This window comes from Sesamum indicum, linkage group LG7, assembly GCF_026168435.1.
Source record: "Sesamum indicum cultivar Baizhima isolate 11 linkage group LG7, ASM2616843v1, whole genome shotgun sequence".
NCBI classification, from domain to species: domain Eukaryota; kingdom Viridiplantae; phylum Streptophyta; class Magnoliopsida; order Lamiales; family Pedaliaceae; genus Sesamum; species Sesamum indicum.
In genome coordinates this window covers 7627405-7636771 of record NC_142663.1, presented here as the reverse complement: position 1 = coordinate 7636771, position 9367 = coordinate 7627405, and positions in this window count along the sequence as shown.

The following is a 9367-nucleotide window of genomic DNA, read 5'->3' as shown; positions in this document are numbered from 1 at the left end:
CCTATTTACACAATATTTTTATCTTTTTTTCGTCACTTTAATTTGAGAGCAATAGGTCAAAAGATGTCACTAATATTTTAAAATCTGATTAGTGCCTCGGATTGAAGTTTGTAAGTTGAGAGGGGCCGCCGAGAGTCCAATTTCATGTCCATGCACAAAAGAAGCAGATCATTAAATGGTATCCCAAAAATCGATTCAAGAAGCACGAACTCAACAAGAGTACATTCAGCACATTCAAGCTCATATAAATGCCCATTCTCAGAAATATGAACCCCAAGTTTTCCAATTGAATTATAGCTACTGAAGCATTAGAACTCATTTTCTTGAACCCCCAAGAATCAATAGCGCTCCACCACGCTAACCTAAAAATCAAACTTTTTTGCAGGTACCAGGAGAAGCAAAACTCAATCACTCCACTCCAGAAAATGGTTGACCAAAGATTAACCAATATGATGCTCAAGACCACCACAGTGCATAGCACAAACCGCAGAACCCACCAAGATTCTATCCAAAAAGTCCTAGAACCACGAACAATACTTGCAAACTTTCATCTCAGCGGCCTCTCTCAACTTATCAAACTTTCATCTTTTTTTCCATCACTTTAGCTTGGTGCCTTCTTCCTTAAATTGCTCTTTGCTCCAAAATATGTTGCTCTTCAAAATCTCTCCAAAAAGATCTTTGATTTTGTTGCAAATGCATCTTGGATTTTGGGATTTCATTTGTGGATTTAGGATTTATGGTTTTGATTTGGCCAAAAAAGAAGTCAAGTTTTTTTTTTTTTTTCCTTGTTCCGCAATGAATTGAAATGGCTAGCATACGACTCTACCTATTTACTTAGTCATTGACTAATGTGATTTGACACATGCCGTTTCCATCAGAACTTGACGGAATAGAACCAATTGTATTAAAAATTTAAGATTTTGGCACCAAAAGTGTTGAGCCCATAAAGCTCGAGACCAAAAGTGATAATGGCTCTATCTAGTGGGACCAAAAATGAGATTTTGCCAATAATATTGATGTGCATAAAAATAAGTTAGTCCAAAGAGGCACAAGCGATCCAAAAAGAAAAAGGAAACGAGAGGCCCGTAACATCATAGGAGGCCCAAAACGATCTGGCAGGTGGCTCTGGCGAGTGTTCCTCAAAAAATAGATTGGCAAAAGGAGGAGGCCCAAGACATCCCCCAACTCGGATTATGATCAAAGCCCAACAAAACATTCGGCATAAAAAGTCCACGTGGCATGCCACACTCCACTGTGACATCCAGTTGGCCTAGGTGTCAACAGCCACCTTAGAACCACATCAACCCCAGTAAGAAAAGATTTCCTAAAGGCTGGAACTCCTTGCAGACGAGGGATGTCCCCCCCAACACCCTAGATTCCTTGGTAGCTTGAACTCCCTAGCGGTTAGAAGTCCTTGCTGATGAAGGGTCCCCCAACTCGGAAATAAGCATTCAATAGGAAGATTAACAGAAGATAAGAGCAAATTATGGCTTATCTAAATGGCATTTATCCACTCTTCCCAAAAATAGAGGAAACGTGCAGAGCCCCATGCGTTCTTTGAACGTATCAAATATATAAATCTTATAATGTTAATTCTCTTTTTATGTAGCATCTTAGGTGATCACAAGAGATAAAAATAAATTAAATTACGGGCTTAATGAGTTTGTTCTTTTATTAATATATAGTTCAATAATTATCATAATGTGGCTGTCGGTTTGTTAATATTTCTCTCGTTTTTTATATAAAATTCTATGGTTGATTTAAAATGCATCAATTGTTGAAAAGTTTACAAAACCTAATGAACTGACCAGTTCACTTGATTTAGGACCGATTTACCGATTCAACTTGTGATTAGAGCGATTTTGAAGCTAGTTCAATTTTATGGGTTGAATCAAACTGTTTTACAGATCGAGTAACTGTTCAACCCATCAAATTGGTTGTTTTGGGTTGAATTTTAAAAATTGATTAAGAAAACTATTTTTTGTTTTAATGAATGACAAAAAAAGAATGTGTCTGTCTCACTAGTTAAGTTTGGCATATTAGACCCCAAAGTTTCAGAGCTTCGTGAGGTGTTTGTAGAATTAGTTAACTTAGGCTCTCAAGTTCATACGGGTACGATCCTTCCGTCTACCCTCTATCGGCTTAGTTTAGGGCATGGAATTGGGTGTCGGTTTCCATCCTGAACTAGGCGTCTATGCTTAATATTTGAGGTTGCGTTACACCAAATTGCTCGATATATAGGAACCTCTTTTTTCCTATCCGACTAATGATTGTGGCCATAGATTTGCAGAGGCGTAAACACATCTCCAAGTGTATAGGAGATACCTCTGTCACATTTTTTACAGGGACGGATCCTCTTCTTGGAACTCACCATCCTCACTACATGTTTTGACTGCACTGGACAAGGCTTATGATGACCATGTTTGGGACACGATCACCTCTCGCACGAATCCAAAATACAGTCATCGCATGCACGTAACTGCCATTATTCCTCAAGTTTGATGACTACTCCCATACTATCGGAGTCGGAGATTTGAGTCATACCGACCAAGCCTCTAAGGCTTCCATATGACGATCCCCGTGAGTCAGTTCAGGCAATTTGACACCTAGGAAATCGACCTATTAAGATCGGATAGACGTCCCACGTCTGTTATTGATGAAACATGGCACTCATCAAATGAATACGACTCTCAATGCCAAGTCTCCATAGGACATTCGATGCTCATTCTCGATGTCCTCGACTTAGAACATTTCAGACCCAACCCTAGACAGTTGGTTTCATGACCGTCATCCAATGCGCAGTCCAACTGTTGCACGGTTGTTAAATTGGTCTCTGGGCCTTATTGTGATATTTGAAAGAAATGCAAACATAAATGTAATGAGCGATGAGCACAACAAATGAAATGCCAATGGCGAATACTCATTTTATTTACTAAATAATATTATATAAAATCGAGTTTTGTCAGAATGAATTACATGTATACTAATCCAATTGGCTTTCAGGTTACCTATTCTAACAATTTGTCTACACCCCATCGTTGCCAGCCCCTCCCCTTTTGCCCCTTCTACCAGCCATCATGCTCGTTCTCGACCCGTCTTCCGCCCTTCCCCCTGTCTATGTATATATAATTGCAATTAATATATATATATATATTACTTATCACATTTTTTTTATTAAAATGAATTAGAAAATATATTACATAAATGTACAATTTAAATCTATACGGTTGATTTGAATTAAGTAAAATGTAGACTATTAATCTACTTAGATAAATTTGGATCTTTAATTCAAATTAGATCCAACGTTTCTTAAATGAGATTTATAAATATAATTTTAAATTAAACATTATAAAAATAAAAGTAATAGAAAAGCGCGTAAATTACATGAAATCGCGTCAAGGGTAAATTGCTTTATTTTAAAAACATAAAGAGATAATTTACTATTTTTTTTATAAAATAATAATTTATTCATTTATAATATTATAAGAACATAAATTACATTAAATTCTTTTTTTTCTAACTGGCAGAAAGTATCAGTGTAATCATAAAACATGAAAGGTGGTTTGTGTATTTTCACTGTATTGTAAAAGATGACAATGCAAATTATCCCCAACTTTAAATTGCTATATCAAAAGCACGATAATATGGGCCCTGTTGCAAAATAAGCTACGCATGCTTAATTATCTCTAACATGGGCCATTGATCATTAATCTTACTTAGCTATAATGGGGGATGTTTAATCATTCTCAAGATTGATCAACTTGGATGCACCCACCTCAACATCTGCCACTCATCATGGCTTGTTACCACCTTTTTCTTTGGGATTTGGGCTATTAGCCTGTGCTTATTTGACAAATAATTCTCATCTCATCCCATTCCACCAACTCAAAATCTAGCAAAAAAATTACATCCAACATCTTTGAAATTATAACTATAGTTACAAATACGTTTTTTATCTTCTAACAAAAATTTTTATAAGTACTCTATAAGGTACTATACTAACACCTACTGAGAGATGTACCCTTACTTAGCAATTACATAGAATGTTTATGTATTTAAATACTAGCGGTATGCTGCACACTCGATATGTATGCGAAAATATTTAAAAATCATAAATAATTAATATTTTTATTGATAAGTTGGTTATCAATCATGGATTAATGGCTTCAAAAATATAACAATGTCGAAAGTTGAGGAAGTTTGAGTATTTTAATAAATTTATTAAAAAATATTAAATTACTATTACGACCAAATTTTATTGAATAAAATGATTGGATTAAAGGGTAAATATGGATATTTAAAAATTAGTACGATGACAGAATTTTTTATTTATTTTTATAATAGTATAGATAACTTCATGGACTGTCACTATAATTTATCCTAAAATTCCTAAATATAAAGTAATGCTAATTTACATTTTCTAGGGGAAAATGTAAATTAGCAAAATCAGGTATGACGGAAATGATGACAATTGGACTTCTATAGTCCAATCGAAAAGGAGAGCCAAATAAACAAATTAAAACTATTAGTTTTGTAATTTGTAGTTGGGGAAGTAGCTCAAATGGTAGAGCACTCAGCGTTGTAATTATTTTGTACATTTTAAGATAGAAGGATTGAGAACTTCAAAAAACTCTCCTCACCTCTAAGTGATTTTTGTAAAAAAAAAATAAAAATTAATAGAGCACTCGTTTTGCATGCGAGAGACACGTGATTCGAACCCCCGCATCTCGAGGTTATCCTAACCCCCCAACCCCGCATCAAAATTGAGAAGCATCAGATGTTAATAACCCTAATTATAATTTTTTCTTGTCCTTTTTTTTTTGTTTTTTTTTTAACAGAAAATAATATCCGAGCTCTCAGCTTATATAAAACAGTGAATAATTTATCTCTGTAGTGTCAATCTTATTAATTCAATTTTTTTTCTTAGAATACCTAAAATAAGATATCATTTTCTGGTTTTTTTTAAGTTATAATTACATAATTATATTAATTTTTCAATAAATCAGCAATACATTAATTTAAACAAAACATTGATATAACTAAAAATAATAAATAAATTATAATAAACTCACATAAAGTGAGATAAATGCCCACACGTTCGATGGGAGTTGAACCCATGACTCCACATTATTGAAGTTATCTATATATATTTCATTCCTTTGTTATACATAGCACACCAAATATTTTTCAAGAATTTTGATTTGTTCTTCTATTAAATACCTTGTTTTATCCAAATATCTGCAATGAAATCTTATTTCATCTTCATCAATCCAAGCCCAATAACAGTGATTTTTTCATCTACGGCCTTCACCTTAGTAGAACTAATCGTCGTGAATCACAATCTTTGCCGTGATATGATAATAATTTTTAATATTTTAAAATATATTATAAATAAGAGTAAACTACACAAGCAAACACATCATATTTTAAAAGAAAGAAAAAAAAATTAACTTAAGAATATTATCGAAATAACAACAAAATTGGTACAACGTTGTTGCAAACTGATGTTTGTAAGTGACAAGCGTCTTTCCTGTTTAGATTAGTATAGATACCAAATTGATTTTACCCAAATTATACCAAAGAAAAAGAGTGGGTAAATTACAATCGCCTCCACCTCTCATGAAATTTGGCATAATTACAAACGTCTTATTGTTGTTTGAAAAAAATACTAATACCCCCCCTCCCCGAATTTTAACTTCCGTCTAATAGGGAACCCACTCCATTGGCCTCCATAAATTTCCTAACAATTTTTTTGTTAAATTAACCAAAATACCCTTTTGGATTATAAATTATAATTTTATATATTTTTTAAAAATTTATAAAATATTGGGTTGAATAATCTTGTACCCCTAAAATATGCCACCCTCATGAGTTACCCCCCAAATTAAATAAACCTTCACTTACCCCCCTCTCTTAGTTATAAACCTTTAAATTATATAAAAATTGACAAAAATACCCTTGACTATTAATAATATTATATATTCATTTTTATACCCTCTACAGTAAAATATATCAATCAATTGAATTTCAAATTTTATTCATTTACGATGTTAATAAATTACTGTTGGACTAGTAAATAAATTTATAAATTTGTGATTTTGCATTATACGTATTAGACATAATTTTAATAACAAAAGTATTGTAAGTGATCGAGCCTATGTTTTGGTGCCGAAATGTCAAATGACGTAGGTTGAGGGTCGATAAAATGATTGTTTTTCCTAGTAACTCTATTTAATGCGTTAACCTAACTTTAGATCAATATGTTAGGTATGTCAATTAATGGGCAATACTTAAATTCAGACAATTGTAATAGTTAGTAACCAGGCTCGTACCTAATATTTTTATCAGACTCCGAGACTCACCTATTCAAACAATTTTTCGAGGGAGATGGATAGAATCCATACACTAAAATATCCGTGAGTATGAATGATGGTATGCGAAAATTTTAATATTAAAAATGCATTTTTATTCATTAATGTGAAACTATTGAATATATAAACTTGTGCTAAATCAATATGACTATTTTCCACTCAAATTTGAAATAATTATTTTGTATTTAATTAATTTATACTAATTTAGTATTAATTTATAAACATCATAATTTCATAAAAATTGATATACTTTATTATAGAGGGCATTAAAATGAATATATTATATTACTACTAGTCAAGGATAATTTTATCTATTTTTATTTTATTTAAAGGCCAACAAAGAGAGGGGTAAGTGAAAGTTTATTTAGTACAGGGGTAATTGATAAGGGTAGTATACTTTACGGGTGTAAAGTGTATTTAACCCTAAAATCTTTTGATGGTCTAATACATTCCACGGATTGTTTATTTTATCCACACTCAATTTTTTTTTATATTTTTTTAAAATATTAAAAAAACTAGTAAGAGTAAAGTAGTAATGTCCGCTTCACTATTTAAAAGCTATATAATTATTTTTGTTTTGAGGGAATAGGAGTATTTATAATTTTACAACAAAAAATATTTATTTTTTTTTTAAAAAAAAAAAACAGAATTGAGTAGAGTCTTACCCTCACCCATAATTTTTTAAATTTGTTTGGTTGTTTATTTATTTTGTAGTAGGTTTGAATCATTCAATGTCAGGGGTTGATATTCCTAGGAGCAGACATCCTTGTCATGACAATTAATTGTTCACACTGCACATAGCCCTCAGGAATTGATCTCATTTTTGGAAATCTCTAGTTTATGTGTGGATGCAAAATTTTTGAGAAATTTAGTTATAGACAGACAAAAATCATTGATTTTGATCCAACATATGTGCTCCATGCCACATCTCATAATTATTCTGGTATTCCATGATTTCAAGAATGTATAGAAAAGAATATATACGTTTTATTAAAATTATTTATTTAAATTAATTGTTATGATTCTTTTTTTTCGGTAAAGATAATTTTCATTAAATAAAAAAAAGTACAATAGTATAATACAACTTGCTTAATCTAAGCGGTTTTCTCGACATGCCAAGGAATCCGCCATAAGCGGTAAAGCGCACAAGTGCTAATAGCAGTACGTAATTCTACACTAAAAATTCTCTGCTGCACATCTCGAACCATCAGCGCACTCACAGTGCGTGTATCTTTATGTACTCCATCAAACCACCTAATGTTGCGCTCACGCCAAATATGTTAGGATTCTTTACTAGATCTGAAATTGATAAAGTTATAATCCATTTTCTTCTATGTTTTTCTCTTGAATTTAAGTTTTTTTTTTTTTTATTTCATCTTATGGTTTACATCATAAATTTAAATCAAGTGTATTATGTCTTTCGATATTCTTTTAAATATGGACAACATAATTACAAATGGGGATTGGAAATATTACTTTAATTTCAGTCAACGTATTTTGGGTGGAGTGAAGTTGACAGCATGCAGGTAGATGCATGAATAACGAAATTATTTTACTTTTCTAAATTGTATTTTGTATATTTTCCTGATAGAAGAAATATTAATAAATTTGATATTATTTCAAAATACTCGAATTCCGAGTTTCCAACTTTAATGGTACTACTTTTTATATTTAATTTTTACTTGCTATTTGATTTTAAATAACTTCCATTATCTGCAAATATTATTTATTTTATGTGCATAAATATAGTAAGACAATAATAAAATTTTTGTATAAAAATTAATTATATACTTTAATATATTATAATTGATAAGTACGATTTTGGCACGGGTTCAAAGTTTTTGGGCTTTAATATTGGATTTGGGCTAATTGGGTGAAAGTTTTTGGAAAGATGACTTGCAAAATAAAAAGTTAGCACTCTGATACTTAAGTTAGTCATTAATTTAAAAATAGATAAATACAAAAATAAATTATGTGAGAGATTATGATAAAAGTGAGAATTCTGTATGTAAGAACACGAAAAGTAGCAGAGTAATGGCAAGAGAGATTCTCAAGTGTGGAAGAAAAGGGGCCTCCCCTGTTGAGGGGTACCTCCCCTATTTATAGAGGAGGAGTTCCTTTGTTTTAGGAGTCTTGTTGAGGGGGATCCGCATAGCCAACGAGAACAGCGAGATTCATGCTAAGGTTCCTCCTTATTCGTTTCTTAAGCAGTAAGTTTTCGGATGAAGGGGGACTCCTTTTTCGTGCAGACTCCTAATTGGTGATGAGTCCTTTCAAGATGAAGAGTCCAACTTTTTGAGGGCACCAACTTTTTTTCGAGCTATTTGAGGGCTTTAGTACTAGGCTGATTTCTTGGGCCAAACTTTGGTGTGCCCCCCCTCCCCCTAGCAGGTCTCTTCCTTGGGCCGGATCAGATCGTAGGGTGCGCCCTCCTTGGGTCAAACATGTTGAAGAACTCATAATAAAAAAAGGTTGACTCTGACTAGCTAGTTTCCTAGAGCACGAGTCTTTCACATAACTCATCTACATAAATATTATTTAAATTATAATAAATAGTTCATAATAACGTAATAAAATAAAATATTTAATTTACCATAAATAAGTTAATATAGCAATTAATTTAACCTAATTTAAAGTAAAATAAAGTGTACACCCTCAATTACATTATTTTCAGTCAGCAATATAATTAGTGTTTTGTTGTACGATATATTGTCTGATTTAACCTCATACGTTCCTCATAATTTTAGTATAAAAATATACATCACGAGGGATATGTGGCACGAAACTCTTCCGCAATCAATATAAAATGAGTACTTACATTATTAACCTCTAGACTTAGATTTTAGATAGCTACGTTGCCTCATTCCAACCAAATAAGGTTAAAATATTGTATTGGACTCCATCAATTTTTGTTGTCCTATCTATTGTGCGTTCTAATTTCATATAGGTCTTACAACACCTCGGGAGTTATAAACTAATCAAACTCATTGTTTGCA